Here is a 19,362-nt window from a genome sequence, read left to right as displayed (position 1 = left end):
TAGTGTATGCAGGAGAGCAGACAGCAGCTGTCGAACTACAAGGCTCAGCATCCTCCTTCCAGGACTGTATGCAGGATTTCTTTGCCCCCCCAAAAAAAAAAAATGACGTGGGCTTCGCCATATTTTTGTATGCTAGCCGGGTACAGCAGGCAGGTACGGGCTGCCCACAACCCCCAGCTGCCTATTTGTACCCGGCTGGGAACCAAAAATATAGGGAAGCCCTTTTTTTTAAAATTATTTCATGAATTTCATGAAATAATTTTAAAAAAAAAATGATGTGAGCTTCGCCCCATTTTTGAGTCCAGCCGGGTACAACTAGGCAGCTGGGGATTGGAATCCACAGTGCAGGGTGCCCATGCTTTCTGGGCACCCCCGCTGTGAATTGCAGTCCCGCAGCCACCCCAGAAAATGGCGCTTTCATAGAAGCGCCATCTTCTGGCGCTGTATCCAACTCTTCCGGCTGCCCTGATGCCGGGTGGCTAGCCAGGTAATAATGGAGTTAGGGCTAGCTGTATATTATCAGCTAGCCCTAAGCCCGAAATTCATGGTGTCACGCCAATATTAGACATGGCCACAATGAATTTCTAGTAAAGATAAAAAAAAAACACAACACAGAAAAATATTTTTATTAGAAATAAAACACAACACAATTAGTGACTCCATCTTTATTGAAATAAACCCCCCTCCGCAGTAATCCTGGGTCAGGGTCCCGCGCCGTCCAATCAGGATCCAATATCATCTGATCGGTTTGCTGGAAGGCAAAGCGATCAGATGATGTGTCAGGTTAAAGGATGTGAATCCCATCACACATCAGCTGATTGTATAAAAGCCGATTATACAATCAGCTGATGCATCAGTAGAAAAAAAAAAAAAATAATACTCACTTATGTGCTGAATTACCGGCAGCTCCCGGAGCGATGGGGCGGGAGTCTGATCCTGTCCGATCGCTGCAGCAGCTGCCGGTAATCAGGGATGAAGTCTCCTGACGCATCCGCTGATACCGGCCGGGCGCCCGCGTCAGCCCGAGACTCGATCAGCTGATGCGTCAGGTGACTGCATCAGGTGATCCATCGCCAGGTCCTGCAAGCAAGGTCCTGCCCCGGGGAGACTGCACACAGCCGGAGCGGGAGCGGCGATACCGTGACAGGAGCTGGGAGCGGGCATGGCACCGCGAGGCTGCAGACAGGTGAGTATAACTTTTTTTTTTTTTTATTCTACTGTTAACTTTTGTTTTCGCAGCCGCTTCCACCTCCTGCCTGTACATGGCGCCGCACGGCAGCATACATGCACAGGACGGGAGATGGACGCGGCGGTGACGGTACCGGGAGGATTCATGCTTCTGTCTATACTGACAGAAGGAATCCTCTTCCTGTACACGTCACTTTACTACCCACCTCCTGCGCTTATAGCTGCGTTTTTGGTCTTAGAAACGCACCAAAACGCAGCTATTTGCGTTTCTCATTGCGTCTTTCAACATCCCATTGAACTCAATGGATGAAAAGCGCAGTGAAAAACGCGGGAATAATTGACATGCTGCGTTTTTGTGGTCACCACAAAAACGCAGCTGAAAAAAAACGCTGTGTGGGGACAGCAAAAATGAAAACTCAGACTTTGCTGGGGAAGCAAAGTCATGCAGTTTTGAGGCCAAAAACGCACCCGAAAAACGCGCAAAAACGCCGAGAAAAACGCACCGTGTGCACATAGCCTTACAGTTCGGTCACAGACATTGACTCCAGTTTCCTCCCATTCGTTCCTCATTTGTTTTGTTGTGCATTTCCTGTTTTGGAGACATATTGCTTTAAGTTTCCTGTCTTGACACTTTGATGTCTTCCTTGGTCTGCCAGTATGTTCGACATTAACAACATTCCCATGTTGTTTGTATTTGGTCCAGATTTTAGACACAGCTGACTGTGAACAACCAACATTTTTTGCAACATTACGTGATGATTTTTGTTTCAATTGACATCTCTCGTGTTGGAGCCATGATTCATGTCAGTCCACTTGACGCAACAGCTCTCCAAGGTGCGATCACTCCTTTTTAGATGCAGACTGACAAGCAGATGTTATTTGATGCAGGTGTTAGTTTTGGGAATGAAAATTTACAGAGTGATTCTATAATTTTTTCCCCTTGTTTGGTCTTGAAAAGTAACCGTTACTGGCTAGCACATTATGTTTTCATGATTTTTTTTTTAGAGTTTCTTAAAGCCAGAAAGTTGCAATATGAAATGACTTTAGTTTTGTGCCATGACTGTGATCTACTTTTTTTAAACAAAAGTAAACAACTGAATGAACATCCTCAGAGCGTTCCATAATTTTTGCCAGGGGTTGTACAAGTAATCTGCTGAACAAGGAACGTGATACAATTCACTTTTTAAGTTGATCTCTTAATGGCGCCCTGGGGGTAGGCAGCTGGTGGAGTCGTAGGTTTTAGCTCTGTTGTACCTGTTATACCAGTTTCCCTCTACAATTGTAACTCCTGCAGTGGAATTTTTTGATGGCGGTGGACATAACTGTAGACGGTTGATGGGATCAATCTCACCAAGACAACCATTTGTTAAAAAGAAGCCGATTGATTGCTGCAAACACTCAGAGATCCGCTGTTTTCTCTATGGGAGGCAGCATTGACCTTCAAGACAAAAATGTGCATCATATAGAACATTTTTTATTTTTCCCTTCTGAATACTGCCACGTAACAGAATCCAGACAGACCCCATAATATTCGGTGGATCCCCTCTGCAACTGATCAATTTCTGACATTATTACGTCAGTCTTTTCATAAAAATAAAATGAATGAAAGCAACGTGTAGCCTAATGTTTTCATTCTGAATAATAATCTCCTGATTTCAGTGTTTCGCCTCCATTCCCAGGCAGTAGAGGGCTTTCCACCCCACCTCTGTATAAAGGGGGCTGGATGTTGGTTCACTTCACTGGCTAAGCCAAGCTCCTCTGTTATCGTGGATGCATAGCCAAGGGCTGGTTTTCCTATTCGTACACGTTCATACATCTCACTAGTTAATTGCTAACAGTGTGGATAGGAACGTGGCTTTGAAATGCTCTTTTGGGACGGATTGGTGGCCGTTCATGCACTCCCTATGCTTTATTCCCATGACACAAGTCTCAGGATTTGTGGGGTTCCCTTAGATCAGAATTGGCTAAGTGTTTGTGATGTGATTTACAATGTCTCTTGAGATTCCTTCAAAAGTAAAACTACAGACTTGTTCACACAAGGCAGTTTGGCATGACATTTGATGCTAAAACCAATTATCCTAAATAGGATGACAATACTGGACGAAAACAGTCCTGACAGCGACCTGTGTGACCGAGGCCTCAAAAACAGTCCTGACAGTGACCTGTGTGACCGAGGCCTCAAAAACAGTCCTGCAAGTAACCTGTGTGACCGAGGCTTCAAAAACAGTCCTGAAAGTGACCTGTGTGACCGAGGCCTCAAAAACAGTCCTGACAGCGACCTGTGTGAATGAGGCCTCAAAAACAGTCCTGACAGTGACCTGTGAACGAGGCCTCAAAAACAGTCCTGAAAGTGACCTGTGTGACCGAGGTTTCAAAAACAGTCCTGACAGTGACCTGTGTGACTGAGGCCTCAAAAACAGTCCTGACAGCGACCTGTGTGAATGAGGCCTCAAAAACAGTCCTGACAGCGACCTGTGTGAATGAGACCTCAATAACAGTCCTGATAGTGACCTGTATGACAGAGGCTTCAAAAACAGTCCTGATAGTGACCTGTGTGACAGAGGCTTCAAAAACAGTCCTGAAAGTGACCTGTGTGACCGAGGTTTCAAAAACAGTCCTGAAAGTGACCTGTGTGACTGAGGCCTCAAAAACAGTCCTGACAGCGACCTGTGTGAATGAGGCCTCAAAAACAGTCCTGACAGTGACCTGTGAACGAGGCCTCAAAAACAGTCCTGAAAGTGACCTGTGTGAATGAGGCCTCAAAAACAGTCCTGATAGTGACCTGTGTGAATGAGACCTCAATAACAGTCCTGATAGTGACCTGTATGACAGAGGCTTCAAAAACAGTCCTGATAGTGACCTGTGTGACAGAGGCTTCAAAAACAGTCCTGAAAGTGACCTGTGTGACTGAGGCCTCAAAAACAGTCCTGACAGCGACCTGTGTGAATGAGGCCTCAAAAACAGTCCTGACAGTGACCTGTGAACGAGGCCTCAAAAACAGTCCTGAAAGTGACCTGTGTGACTGAGGCCTCAAAAACAGCCCTGACAGTGACCTGTGTGACCGAGGCCTCAAAAACAGCCCTGACAGTGACCTGTGTGACCGAGGCCTCAAAAACAGTCCTGAAAGTGACCTGTGTGACTGAGGCCTCAAAAACAGTCCTGACAGCGACCTGTGTGAATGAGACCTCAATAACAGTCCTGACAGCGACCTGTGTGAATGAGACCTCAATAACAGTCCTGACAGTGACCTGTGTGAATGAGACCTCAATAACAGTCCTGAAAGTGACCTGTGTGACCGAGGTTTCAAAAACAGTCCTGAAAGTGACCTGTGTGACTGAGGCCTCAAAAACAGCCCTGACAGTGACCTGTGTGACAGAGGCTTCAAAAACAGTCCTGAAAGTGACCTGTGTGACCGAGGCCTCAAAAACAGTCCTGACAGCGACCTGTGTGACCGAGGCTTCAAAAACAGTCCTGACAGCGACCTGTGTGACCGAGGCCTCAAAAACAGTCCTGACAGTGACCTGTGTGAACGAGGCCTTGGCTACGTCCAATACGACTGATTTATATTTTTCTGCAGCAAAAGTCAGAAAAAAATCTGAGGTAAAAGTTCTTGTATGAAGTGAAAATTCCAGAGCTTTCTCTATAAATTCTACCTAAACCCTCACATACACGCAATGACAGCCTAATATGACATTTCTGTAGACTGTATAATATAGTCTGTGTTTGTGTCCCATAGTAACCAGTCACAGAGCCGTATGGACAATTGACATTGCCCTGTGATTAGTTGCCCTGGTCCATAGTTGTCATTAATCTCCATTTTATAGAGCACGTCTCTTATTTTTTCTGTCACTTTCTGTGCGACTGCAACAGAAGATAAATCCTGGTCTGCGAGCATTTGTCTACAGGCCGCATACACCAGGCTCTGCGGTGTATATGAGTCCACAGTGTATTCACGGGTTTCCATAACTACTTTTTTGACAATAATTGTTTTGAAAAAGCTCCATATAAAAATCTATATCTCAATAGATAAAATTGGAAGGTCAAGAAAGTACCGTAAGTGCGGCCTAGCGAAGCGGAAGCTTTCATTAGTGACTATCGGATGGAGCAGAGCGCCCTCTTGTGTTCTGCACATGAAATTACACAGCTGAACACCAGGCGGAGGCCATGTTTTCTGTCAGTCACTGGCCTCTTTCTGCCCATGTTCTCATATGTAGAAGCCCATAAGGAAAAATATTAACAAAAACACAGTTCAAAAATGTTTTTAGGGTTCCCATCTAGTGTAAATGTAAGGCTATGTTCACACAGGGCGTTTTTTTTTCCTGCAGTAAAACTGTGTCAAAATCTCATCCAGGAAATAACCTACGGTTTTGGTGTCTTTTTTTTTTTTTTTTACGGTTTTGATACGTTTTTGCACTTCCTCATTGCATTGTATGTGTGAAAAACGGCGTCAAAATTGACACGCTCATTCTTTCAAAAACAGAAGAAACCAAGGAGGTTGACATTTCAGTCCGGAAAAAAACAAAACAAGTGTTTGGTGTGTGTGCAGGAGGTTCCTGGAATCTCATAGACTTTGCTGGGACTGTGAAGGCAGTGCTTTATTGTATAGATTTGCATAAAACAATGCAAAAAAAAAAAAACGCCGCAAAAATGCCCTGTGTGAACATAGCCTTGTAGGCTTTTTTTTCTACAGTGAAAGTGCTTAAAGAGAACCTGTCACCAAATTTGCAGCCACCACCACTGGGCTGTTATACAGTGTGTCCACCCATATCCTGTCCACCGCCATTAACTTGAGAACGGCGGCAGCTATAGGCATAGAAGTGGTGTCTAGGTATAGTAAAGTATCCATGCGCTACGCAATGAAGCCACCTATAGCACCACCTGGTGGAAAACAACGGAGTTAGCATTTTTAGCTCAAAAACGAAACGAGATAGAGAAAAAAAGTGAATTACAAAGTTATAGGGCATCATCAATTCAATATGAATCGACACCTTGCATACAGAAATGCTATGATTAGAACATGTAAAACTCACAAGGCTGCGGACGTGAAGCGATACCTCATGGAGACCTTCCTACAAGTCATTGGGTTTGGTGGCTGTGTGGAGTGGCCTCCACGCTCACCTGACCTGACCCCATTGGACTTCTTTCTGTGAGGTCACATCAAACTGCAGGTGTATGCGACCCCTCCACCAACATTGCCAGACCAACGACGACGTATCACAGATTCTTGTGCAAACGTGTCACCTACCATATTACACAACGTGCAGCAAGATACAGTATGCTGTGCAGAGTCCAGATGTGCATTGCAGCTGACGGTGGCCACTTTGAGCATCAAAGTTAAATGAGCACCATATGCGTGACCAGCATTCAATGTTTTGGGGGGGGGGGGGGGGGGGGGTCATAGGTTTCATATCATAGCATTTCTGTATGCAAGGTGTCAATTCGCATTGAATTGATGATGTCCTACAACTTTGTAATTCACTTTTTTTCTTTATCTCGTTCCGTTTTCAAGATAAAAATGCAGACTCTGTTGTTTTCCACCAGGTGGCGCTATAGGTGGTTTCATTGCGTAGCGCATGGCTACTTTACTATACCTAGACACCACTTGTATGCCTATAGCTGCCGCCGTTCTCAAGTTAATGGTGGTGGACAGGATATGGGTGGACACACTGTATACAACATTCTAACATGCTGTATATAAAAGAGCCCAGGCCACTGTTTAGAACATAAAAATCAATTTATAATACTTACCTAAATGGTCGGGACAGTGCAGACTGGTCGGATGGGTGTCTCCGTTATCCGCGTCCAGCGCCTCCTCTTTTGGCCATCTTCGTCCTCCTTCTTCTTCTGAAGTCGGGGTGCATGACGCGTCCTACGTCATACACACTCGCCGGCATTGAGGTCCTTTGCAGGCTCACTATAATACTTTGGTCTGCCCTACTCAAGGCAGATCAAAGTGCACCTGCGCGGGACCTCAATGCCGGCGCCTATGCATGACGTAGGACGCGTCATGCACCCCGACTTTAGAAGAAGGAAGACAAAAAGGAAAAAGTTTTTTGCTGGAGAGTGAAGACTAGCTATGTAGAAGGTCTCCAAAGTGCATGTTCAGTTTTTAGGGATCATTAGGGTGAGGGTTCGGCAGCAGTGGTATACCACACTTTTAACTGTATTGGCATTGTGGATGCCGATACAGTTGAAGCCTCGATGGAACAGGGAGTCGTCAGCTCCCTCCTCCATCATTCTCCTTCTGTGTCTGAGCTCGAACACCTCAGTGCAGCGGGCACGATGATGTCACTGCATTGTGCCCGCTGTGCCAAGAAATGAAGAGCTTAAAAACACACACACTGCGGTAACTGGAGCAGTGAGGGAACGGGGAGAGGTGAGGTGTTTTTTTTTTCCATTTTATTTTTTTTATTGTATATGAATGACTACATTGTGAGGCTATTATACTGTTAGGAGGGCTATAGGGGAAGAGGGGAGCATTATGCTATGTGCGGCCCATTATAGTATATGGAAGGCAATGTGGGGTGCATTATACTATGTAGAAGTCAATGGGCCATTGTACTATATGGAGGGGTGCGTGGGGCCCATTATACTATATGGAAGTATATGTGGGGTTTACTATATGGAGAGCTATGTGAGTTCCTTTATACTATGTGGAGACCTATGTAGAGCCCATTATACTATATGGAGGGGTACATGGAGCCTATTTTACTATATGGAAGGCTATATGATGCCAATTATACTATATAGAAGGCTATGTGGGGCCCATTATACTATATGAAAGACTATATTGGGCTCATTAGATTATATGGAGTGCTATGTGGGGCTCATTATACTATATAAGGAGATATGTAGGACCCATTATACTATATGGGGCTCTTTTTAGTATATGGAAGGCTAAGTGGGGCTCATTATACTATGTGGAGAGCCATATGGGGACCTCTATACTATGTAGGGCCCGTTATACAATATGGAGGGCTATATGTTGAGGGGCCCATTACAGTATATTGAGGCATTATACTATATGGAATGCACTGTGGGGCCCATTACACTATAGGGAGGACTATGTGGGGGTTATTACACTATATCGAGTGATTTGTGAGAAGCATTATACTACATGGAAGGCATTGTGGGGCCTATAACACTACATGGAAGGCACTAAGGGGCCTATTACAGTATATAGAAGACACTGTGTGTCCTATTACAGTATATAGAAGGTACTGTGGGGCCTATTACAGTATATGGAAGGCACTGTGGGGCCTATTATACTATATGGAATGCACTGTAGGGCCTATTACAGTATATGGAAGGTTATGTGGGGCCTGTTATAACACATGAAGCACTATGTGGGGCCTGTTGTACATGGACTACTGTGGGGCCCGTTATAGTATATGGAGGGCTATGTGGGGCCGTTGTACTGTACGGAGGGCTAAATTGGGAGGGTTGTGTTGGGGCCATCATACTATAGGCTAGAATAGTTTTTATTATTATTATTATTAATAATTTTATTTTATTGTTTATTTTTTTAAAGAACTGCTGCTATGGGAACCAAGATTTTTGTGTATGCCCTTCCATACCTGTTTGACCCCACCAATGAAATGTTATGATATCTCCAAATGAAAAGTCAGATGTTTTCTGAAAGAGCTGATGTTTATACCTTGTGTATTTAAAGTGAATTTGCCACTAGGTTTTTGTTACCCATCTGGGAGCAGCAAAACGTAGGGGCAGAGACCCTTATTTCAGTGATGTCACTTATTGGGCTGCTTACTGTTATTTTGATAAAATCACGTTTTCTCTAGTGCAATTCTATCAGTTATTTGAACATGGAGTTGTATAACCCCACCCACATCTGATTGGCCGCTTCCTGCATATATAATCAGTGATGGGACGGGGTTATACCGAGCTCATGAATATGCTTGACTACTTAGCAGCACGCCATGTAGTCCTCTAGTGATAATTTCCTGCTGATTAAACAGAGATTTTATCAAAACTACAATAAGCAGCCCAGTAAATGACACATCTCTGGAATCAAGGTCTCCGTCGCTACATTCTGCTGTTCTCAGATTAGGGGCAAAAACCTGGTGACACTCCCTTTAATGTGAATTTATGTGCAAAATATCCTCAGCATAATACAATCCCAGCTAAGTATCATGTTTCCCCGAAAATAAGACGATCTTATATTATGTTTTGCTCCAAAAGATGTGCTAGGACTTATTTTCAGGGCATGTCATATTTTCCTATGAACAACAATCCACATTTATTCTTGAACAAAAAAAAAATAATTTATTAGAATCTAATCCTGTCATCACATTCTGGAACATCAACAGTTTGTTACTCCTCTTACTGGGTCAGTTGCACATTTTCTTATCTGATCTGCTATTCTCATGGTGCAGAACCCATCCTACAGTGGAGGCTACATACTATATTTACAAAGGGTTAAATTATCTTTTTACTTTTTTTTCATTCTCTACGTACTGCTAAGTTTACCCCCAAAAGAAAGCAGATGCCACCTAAAAGAATTGCACTTACCAGACCCCAAACAAGTAAGTTGGCAAGTGAATGGGCTCTCACATACAAATCTGCGTCACTGTCAGGCCCTCTGTGTTCTACAGTGGTTGGCTCCCCCTGGTGACTGGAAGTAGTATTACTCGCACTGCGTTATACTGGTACCCGATCTGTTTATGAGAGCTGCAGTGCAATGCAGCTGGAACGGCGAGGGACCTGACAGCAACGCAGATCTCTGTGTGAGAGCTCATCCACCATCAGCACTTGCCAACTGTAATTGTTTGGGGTCTGGTCAGTGTGATTTTTTTTTTTATGGGGGGGATGATTGCTTTCTTTTGGGGGTGTCTGCTTCTTTGATGCAGTGTCCTGCTGTATTGTTCATTTTTAGCTGCTTGGACACTTCTTTATGGAACTGCAACTTGGGCTTATTTTTGGAGTAGGGCTTATATTTTAAACATACTCTAAAAAAAACCCCCAAAAATCCTACTGGGGCTTATTTTCGGGGAAAAAGGGTAGATAAGATTTAATCTACACATTACCAGTAATGATAGACGCTCCAGGTAAAGACTACTATCACCATCATGTATAATCTAGAACTATGAAGACTCTCTGTATGGCTCTATCCTGCTCCTTCTTGGATTACAAATGTATTCTGTTATTTTAAACTGGAAACCATTGTTCATTGTTAGAATTTCCAGACTGTCATACAGAGAGTTAATGGTATAAAGAAGTAGCACTATATAACAAGAGAAAAAAGCACTGTACAAGCCCTGTGACATTACATAATGTGCAGAGCATTGAGCATGCAACTTGCTCAGCAAACAATTCTGTGAACAGACCAATCTGCGCAGACACCTGGAAATGTTTTCCAAGGTTACACGACCTGATAACGGGTTTATTTTTCCTTCGAGTCTCTTATGTGACCTGGTTTGTAACATACATAGTACATTTTTATATGCTTAGTTACTAGCATTTTAATTTTTATTTAGTAAATCAGTAGCACAAGTGAAAATAAGCAACTTTGTCGTATATCTTATCAGCGAAATCAGCTTCTTTCACTCTCAATTCATGGGTAAAATATGTATTCCGTGAAGACCAGTTTCCATTACAGAGATAGGAGATGGCAGTTGGTGCTTGTAAAGTTCTATGGAGAAGGGAGCAGCTATAGGCAGACACCGTCATTCTGCTGCAAGAAACAACAGTATGGTGGCGCTCACATCAGCGGTATTTTGCCGCAAAGCCGGATCCATTACAAATGCATTTCAGTTCCATTAATATCCAATGGAATCGCGGCAAGATGCGGTCCCATGGGGTTGTGTATGACGCACGCAACTGCATGTGACCGCATCTTGCCGTGATTCCATTGGAAAAGAATGGAATTGAAACGTATTTGTAACGGATCCAGCATTGTGGCAAAATACCGCTGATGTGAGCGCCGCCTTACAGTTCCCCATTGAACTTTGTGAGGAGCAGTTACAATCTCCTATCTCTGCAATGGGATAGTCCCCTTTTATGCACCAGGATGATTGGGATGAACAATTTTTTGGTTCCCTCCTCCGTGTGAGAATGCTCAGAATTGGTTATACTGGGATCTGATGATTATTACTGGGGCTGCACACGGACTTTACTGGTTTGCTGATCATTTGATGATATATAATGCACATCTAATTGTCAGATTTTTATTGTTTTGCACAACTCTTGTCCTCCCAAGAAAGTCCAGTATCTAACCAGCTTGTGTCTCTACCCAAGCACCAGTCTAAAGACCCCAACTGACTGTGGCATGTGGCAAGGTCTCCATCCTAGTCCCTATGAAATGGAGTTACATTGCATATGTAGCGCTCCTGAAGCCATCAGGGTGCTACAAGGTTCTGCATTCCCACCAAGATGCAGGGCCTACCCCCTTAGGGACCCAGAACCCCAGTTTCGGTACCACCAAAAACCCAGGTAATCCCAGTTTTCCCCAGCAATCCCCCATACAATGGTACCTAGCTAGGGTGGGACCATGTATGGCCGCCTAGAGGTGGAGCCACTCCAGTCCACTAGTTGACCAGGTGGGAGGGGCGGACTGTGGAGAGTAGTCAGAAGGAGAACTGCCGCTACAGTGGAGAGTTGAGTAGTGACTGTAAAGGTGGAAGTGGAGTGACTCCCTGACTCGGGTTGCCGGTGACCTGGTACCCAGGAGAGGTGGTTGCCGGTGGAGTACGATGGAGTACTCCCAGAACTACGCACCGACTGGGTACAGGATCCTAGGACAGGAAAGAGCTTCGAGCCGACCTGTTACCACCTGCACAGCAAGGGGACCATCACGGACCTTGCTGACCCTAAACAATCTGAAGACTCAGTAGCAAAGGGAGAACTGGGGATAGGACCAGAGACGCCAACCCCACAGGGTTCACACTACCGTCAGGCGGACAGAGGTGGACAAACCACAGACCGGGGACCCCCAGTGTTCCATACCACGGGGACCCACTTACCAGAGACAGGTGCAGGGGAAGAAGGTACCAGAGAACCAAACTGGCACTGGGACGAAGGGGACCTGGAGGTCAAACCAGCCGGGCTCGGGCAACCAGTTACCCTCAGCAATGAGTAAACCAGTTGCACTGAATACCTGTCTGGACTCCTTCTTCCGATGCCCACTGCACCATACACCCGCTGGGGCAATACCCTACTTGTGGAGGGACTACCATACTAGCTGCCAATACCACCAGCCCCAGTAAAGACATTCTGCAGCGGCGGCCCCAACACTTAACTGCAACACCGCAAGTGGCGTCACGAATAAACTTTATCCATTAATCCCTTGTAAATATCCCCATTACAAAAAGGGCCCAGGGCAGGGAACCGGGTAGCGACCACCATCGTGACATTCCCAATAAAGTCTCTGCCCGGAACCGAGTACCCCATATCGCTGGTGCTACACATACAGTGCAGAAACCTAGAAGAATGGATTCTGTAACTTCTGGAATGTTTTATTGACATACAATGGCGTCCAAGAAAAAGGCAATATCTGCAAAATGCTACATATGTGAAAATTGATCACTCCTCTCAGCAGTCGGGGGACATTTTTTTTTATTTTCCAATGACTCCTCAGAGGTTCACCTGTTATATCAGCTGCAACTTTTTCTAGATGATCTGAACACACATGGACTCCTATGGAACAAAATGGTCCCATTACAGCTGTCCAACCTCTGCAGGCTGCTATCAAGACATGCTGGGAGTTGTAGTTCTGCATTGACCGGATTGGAGATCATTTTTAATGCATCTATGTTTTTTCATTGGCACTGTCAGTTTTCACCCACATTTGTCGCCCATAGCCACACAATGTTCCCTATGGAACCCGTGAACTGTCCTGGAAAGTCCTTGCTGTGGTTATGTAATGATGTACTCACCGGTTTCTGCCTGACATCCTCATGGAGATCGTTACCTATATGCTTGATCAGATTTCTGCTCGCCATCACCTCTCTCCAGCCTGCCCGGTGACACCACTGATCACAGTGTAAGGGAGTGTGCATCTGTCAACTCCTAGGGTCCAGAGTCCAGAATACACAGTAAACTATCAGGACAGTCCTTGGGCTGATTGGCTTGGGTGGAGGAGAGTCCCCCCATAACCCACCTTAAAGGAGGAGTCTACATGTCAGGGGATTGCTTCTCACGCCATTAAACTTGCTGAGTTGTGCAGAATGCAAATCAGCCATTTGCCTTTTGTCCCTGTCTGCAAGTGGGACGTTGACGCAATGTACTGCCAGAATGATAATTAAAGCTTTGTTGTTAATCCCTCTGGAAAATCAGGCCAAATCCTTCCGTCTGTAATTAAATCAGCTGCAGAGGTGAGAGACGGCAACATTTTAGCTGGAGTTCTCAAATGAGTTTTCCGTTGGAAAGGCCCAGGTCACATCGGGCATTTGTATTGTGGCATTGACATTATAGTGTTTTATAGTCTTGCTTTTGATACATCCATTTCTGGGTATTTTTCCCATTTAAAAAGTAAGATCTTCCCTTGAAGTCTCCTAAAGGGCGCTTTACACGCAGCGACATCGCTAGCGATCGCACCCGCCCCTGTCGTTTGTGCGTCACGGGCAAATCGCTGCCCGTGGCGCACAATATGGCTAGGACGCATCACACATACTAGCGACGTCGTTGTGGGCGGTGAACAGCCTCTTTTTTAAGGGGGAGGTTCGTGCGCCGTCACAGTGACATCACACAGCGTCCCACCAATAGAAGCGGAGCCGTGGAGAGCAGCCGCATTAACGACACGCCCACCTCGTTGCCGGCAGGACGCAGGTACGTTGTTGTTCGTCGTTCCCGGGGTGTCACACGTAGCGATGTGTGCTGCCTCAGGAACGACAAACAACCTACGTCCTGCACCCGCAATGATATTTGGGATTTGAATGACGTGTCAACGATTAGGTGAGTAATTTTGATCGGTAGCGGTCGCTCGTAGGTGTCACACGCAACAACGTTACTAACGAGGCCGGATGTGTGTCACGAATTCCGTGACCCCAGCGATATCTCATTAGCGATGTCGTTGCGTGTAAAGCGCCCTTAAGTCTTATAATACCCATCCATTTTAGACTTAAAGAGTTATTTCCATTATTTTTCACAATGCGGAGTAAATGGATACTCATTGTTAAAATACAAACTAAGCCCAATGTAAAGTTTCTTCCTTGTTTCGTCTTATTTTTCATCGCTATCTGCCCCTATGTGTGTTCAGTTTCACATAGCAGAAAGGATGGTCCTATTATTCTCTGCTAAAACTACATTTCACAGCATCACTTGCTTCTCCTCAGTGTTGCAGCTCCCTCCCTCCCTATTTTATATGCTCCTGTAAATCCCTCCCATTCTTGAGCTATCATTAAGCTAATCTAAGGCTATGTGTCCACGGGAGAATGTAGCTGCGTATTTTTCTGCATCAAAATCCGCAGCTTTCCCGCAAAATCCGCACCTTTTCAAAGGTACGGATTTGCCGCGGATTTGATGCGGATTTTGGTGCGGATTTTTTTTTTCTCAATTTTAAAGCCAAAATCCGGATGAAAATCCGCAACAATAATTGACATGTTGCAGATTTTTCCGGATCGAAATCCGCTGCGGAAAAATCCGCAGCGTGGACACAGCATTTCCAAAATGCCATAGAAATGGCTGGGAAGTGCCTGAGCTGCAGATTTTCGGGAAATCCGCGGCTTTTCCGCAAGAAATCCGCGGCAAAATCCGCGCATTTTCCGCAGCGTGGGCACATAGCCTAAGTGTAAAATTTCCCTTATGCTTCTGTGCACTCTTCACAGTACTCTTCCTCACTGACTTTTTCCTCTACCATCTTCATCAGTATAGCTATGTGGATTTAAAACCTTGTTAGCTGGTTTCTAGCTAAGCTCAATTCTCCTGCACTCCCTCACAATGGAGTTTGTACTTGCAGTGCAGAGTCTGTTGCTGATGGATCAGTGATGTCGAAAAACATGTGGAGAAATCAGAAAATAGTGCACATAAAATAGAAAGATGCTCACTTTGGAGGTTGTGCCACATTGGGCATGGGTAGAATATGGCTGTGACAATCTTCTACCAGTTGCCCTTGGCCTTCAATCCAGGTATGAAGAAAAAAGAATACCAGTAAACAAAAAAATATACACTTCATCATCACTGCTCCTATTTTCTCATCAGCTGGATTTTTGTGCTATCATCAGTGTCTCTTACTGTGGGGTATCCATCCATACTCCTATCATTTGAGCATATCCCTGATGTGACATATGCATCTGTTGATGCATATGGTAAAAGATAATCCTTTTCCATATGCATCAGCAAAGCAGCATTTGCAGTTTCATATCACTGGAAACAAACACTTTTCAGCTCTGCACTACCTAGTAATAACAAGTTCCATTGTGGAGGAGTGCAGGAGAGTTGAGCTCTGCTAGAAACCAGCTAACTGTAATGTAAAACCACACAATATTGATGTAGATGACAGAGGATAAAATCTGTCAGGCAGGGGTACTGCACAGGAACAGAGCGTGAACAGAAGCGTAGTGTGTATTCTACCTTTAGGGGTACTTTGCACACTACGACATCGCAAGCCGATGTTAGCGATGCTGAGCGCGATAGTCCCCGCAGCGATATCTTGTGATAGCTGCCGTAGCGAACATTATCGCTACGGCAGCTTCACATGCACTCACCTGCCCTGCGACGTCGCTCTGGCTGGCGACCCGCCTCCTTTCTAAGGGGGCGGGTCGTGCGGCATCACAGCGACTTCACACGGCAGGCGGCCAATAGAAGCGGAGGGGCGGAGATGAGCGGGACGTAAACATCCTGCCCACCTCCGTCCTTCCACATAGCCGGCGTGAGCCGCAGGACGCAGGTACGCTGATGTTCCTCGCTCCTGCGGCTTCTCACATAGCGATGTGTGCTGCCGCAGGAACGAGGAACAACATCGTACCGTCGCTGCAGCGAAATTATGAAAATGTCGGACACTACACCAATGATATGATTACGACGCTTTTGCGCTCGTTAATCGTATCAAAAAGGATTTACAGACTCCGATATCGACAGCGACGCCGGATGTGCGTCACTTTCGATTTGGCCCCACCGACATCGCAGCTGCGATGTCGTCGTGTAATGCTGCCACCAGGGGGAGCCAGAGCTCTGTAGCAGAAGACACTACACAGAGCAATGAGAACCAGGAAGTGAATTCACAGCGTTCTCATACGCTACCTCAAAGCAGGGCCGGCTCCAGGTTTTTGTGGGCCCTGGGCGAAAGAGTCTCAGTGGGCCCCATCCACACATAGACATGCACAGATACATACACATACAGGCATACGTACGCATACTTATTTAAAGAGAAATTCACAACAACACATAAATAGACATAAATCTAGACACAGTCATATACACTGACATACATAGATACACATCATACACACACACACATTATTTTTATATATTTATCCTGTATATATATTTCTAATATTGGGAAGCTGGCAACAGCCTCACTCACCTCCTGGCTTGTCTAACAGACATGGCCGCACATAGAGCACACTAACACTGCTGTATATACATCACAAGAGAGGCTGGGGACAAACACATTACTGGGGGAATATATATTACTGAGGAAAGGGGTATACAGCAATGGGGGGCATACAGCTCTAGAGGAGGGCAGTGACTGAGGTGGGGGGGACAAACAGCTGTGAGGTGGGGGGTGACATGCAGCTCTGGGGGTATACAGCTCTGGGGTGGGGGGACATACAGCTCTGAGGGGGTATACAGCACCTGGGTGGAGGGAACATACAGCTCTGAGGGGGTATACAGCACCTGGGTGGAGGGGACATACAACTCTGGGGGTATAGTAGTTTTCAGCCCCCATATTGTGTTATGAAGCCCCCATTGTCCTCCATATAGTATTATGTAGCCCCCATATGCACTATGCAGCCCCCATATAACATTAAGCAGCCCCCATATAGCACAATGCAGACCTAGATAGCATTAGGCACCTTCATGTAGTATACAGCCCACATATAGCACAATGCAGACACATATAGCATTAGGCACCTTCATGTAGTATATAGCCCCCTTATAGCACAATGCAGACCCAGATAGCAATAGGCACCCTCATGTAGTATACAGCCCACATATAGCACAATGCAGACACATATAGCATTAGGCACCCTCATGTAGTATACAGCCCCTAAATACCACAGTGCAGAGCCAGATAGCATTAGGCACCCTCATGTAGTATATAGCCCCTATATACCACAGTGCAGAGCCAGATAGCATTAAGCACCCTCATGTAGTGCAGAGCCCCTATATAGTACATTGCAGAGTCAGATAGCATTAGGCACCCTCATGTAGTGCACAGCCCCTATATAGTACATTGCAGAGTCAGATAGCATTAGGCACCCTCATGTAGTATACAGCCCCTATATACCACAGTGCAGAGCCAGATAGCATTAGGCACCCTCATATAGTACACAGCACCTATATAGCACAGTGCAGAGCCAGATAGCATTAGGCACCCTCATGTAGCATACAGCTTGTATATAGCACAGCCTGTATATAGCACAGTGCAGAGCCAGATAGCAATAGGCACCCTCATGTAGCATACAGCTTGTATATAGGCTATATACAAGCTGTATGCTACATGAGGGTGCCTATTGCTATCTGGCTCTGCACTGTGCTATAAACAGGCTGTGCTATATAACATAGCACAGCCTGTATACAGCACAGTGCAGAGCCAGATAGCAGTAGGCACCCTCATGTAGAATACAGTGATTAATACTCAGTGGCGTAACTAGAGTTTGATGGGCCCTGGTGCAAAATTTGGACCGGGGCCCCCTCCACGTACACCGACACTTAGGGTACGGAATAATGACACTGACACTTGGGGTACAGGATAATGACGCTGACACTTGGCTCTTACCCTCAGCACCCAGGTTTCCCATGATCTGAAATCCCTCTATCAGTACCCTGCTTTCCCATGTTCTGATATCCATCTTGTCCTCAGCTCCTAGCTTCCCCATGCTCTGCTATACATCTTTCCCTCAGCACCCAGCTTTCCCATATCAGAGCATGGGAAAGCTGGGTGCTGAGAGATGTACAGCAGAGCATGGGAAAGCTGGGTGCTGAGAGATGTACAGCAGAGCATGGGAAAGCTGGGTGCTGAGAGATGTACAGCAGAGCATGGGAAAGCTGGGTGCTGAGAGATGTACAGCAGAGCATGGGAAAGCTGGGTGTTGAGGGAAAGAGCCTTTTTCCCTCAGGACAAAACATTTCCATCCCATACTTGTATCTTTGTCCCCCCTTGTATATAGATCTCCAAATACTATAATGGCCCCCACATAGCCTTCCGTATAATATAAAGGGTCCCACATAACCCTTGATATATTATAATGCACCCCCATAGTTCTCCATGAATTACAATGCATTTCCCCAAAGTTCTCCATGTATTATAATTCACCCCATAGTTCTCCAGATATTATACTGCACCACATAGTCCTCCATATATTATACTGCACCACATAGGCCTCCAGTTTTATAACGCACACCCATAGTCCATGTATAAGGTAGCCTCCATATATTATAATGTAGCCCCCATAGTCCTATATGTATTATAATGTAGCTCCATAAATCATCATATTGTATTATGCAGCCCCATACTCCTCCATGTATAATGCACCCCTATATTCCATGTATAAGGTGTCCTTCATTTTGTATTATGCAGCCCCATACTCCTCCATGTATAATGCACCCCTAGTCCATGTATAAGGTGTCCTTCATGTTTATTATGTAGTCCCATAGACCTCCATGTATCATGCAGCCAGCACCCCCAGGCCTCCATGTGTCATGCAGCCAGCAAAATAAAAAAACAAGTACCTCTCTTCTCCTTCCAACCCCTGCGACTGTGGTAGTTACTCCCCTGCCCCCATATCTCACACACCCTGCTCCCCATACAGCCTGCACCCCCCAGATCACACACACACTACACCCCCATATGTCACACACCCTGCTCCCCATACAGCTTGCACCCCCATATCACACACACTACACCCCCATGTCACACACCCTGCTCCCCATACAGCCTGCACCCCCATATCACACACACTACACCCCCATATCTCACACACCCTGCTCCACATATAGCCTGCACCCCCCAGATCACACACACTACACCCCCATATGTCACACACCTTGCTCCCC

At 45.6% G+C, this 19,362-nt stretch overlaps 1 protein-coding gene and 1 long non-coding RNA gene across 2 annotated transcripts in view; one reads left to right on the top strand and one right to left on the bottom strand.

Annotated features, from left to right (window-relative positions):
* LOC142256482 (uncharacterized) overlaps positions 1-13,219 on the bottom strand; it is a 139,230-nt gene extending 126,011 nt beyond the window's left edge. The window contains exon 1 of the long non-coding RNA XR_012727528.1: positions 13,080-13,219. This is a non-coding gene — a long non-coding RNA (uncharacterized LOC142256482). The remainder of the gene's footprint in view (positions 1-13,079) is intronic.
* BCAT2 (branched chain amino acid transaminase 2) overlaps positions 1-19,362 on the top strand; it is an 84,884-nt gene that overhangs the window by 26,210 nt on the left and 39,312 nt on the right. The window lies entirely within an intron of this gene.

Source organism: Anomaloglossus baeobatrachus, chromosome 11 (genome assembly GCF_048569485.1).
Source record: "Anomaloglossus baeobatrachus isolate aAnoBae1 chromosome 11, aAnoBae1.hap1, whole genome shotgun sequence".
NCBI lineage: Eukaryota > Metazoa > Chordata > Amphibia > Anura > Aromobatidae > Anomaloglossus > Anomaloglossus baeobatrachus.
The sequence above is the reverse complement of the archived record's forward strand: the minus strand, read 5'-3'. Positions and strand labels throughout refer to the sequence as shown.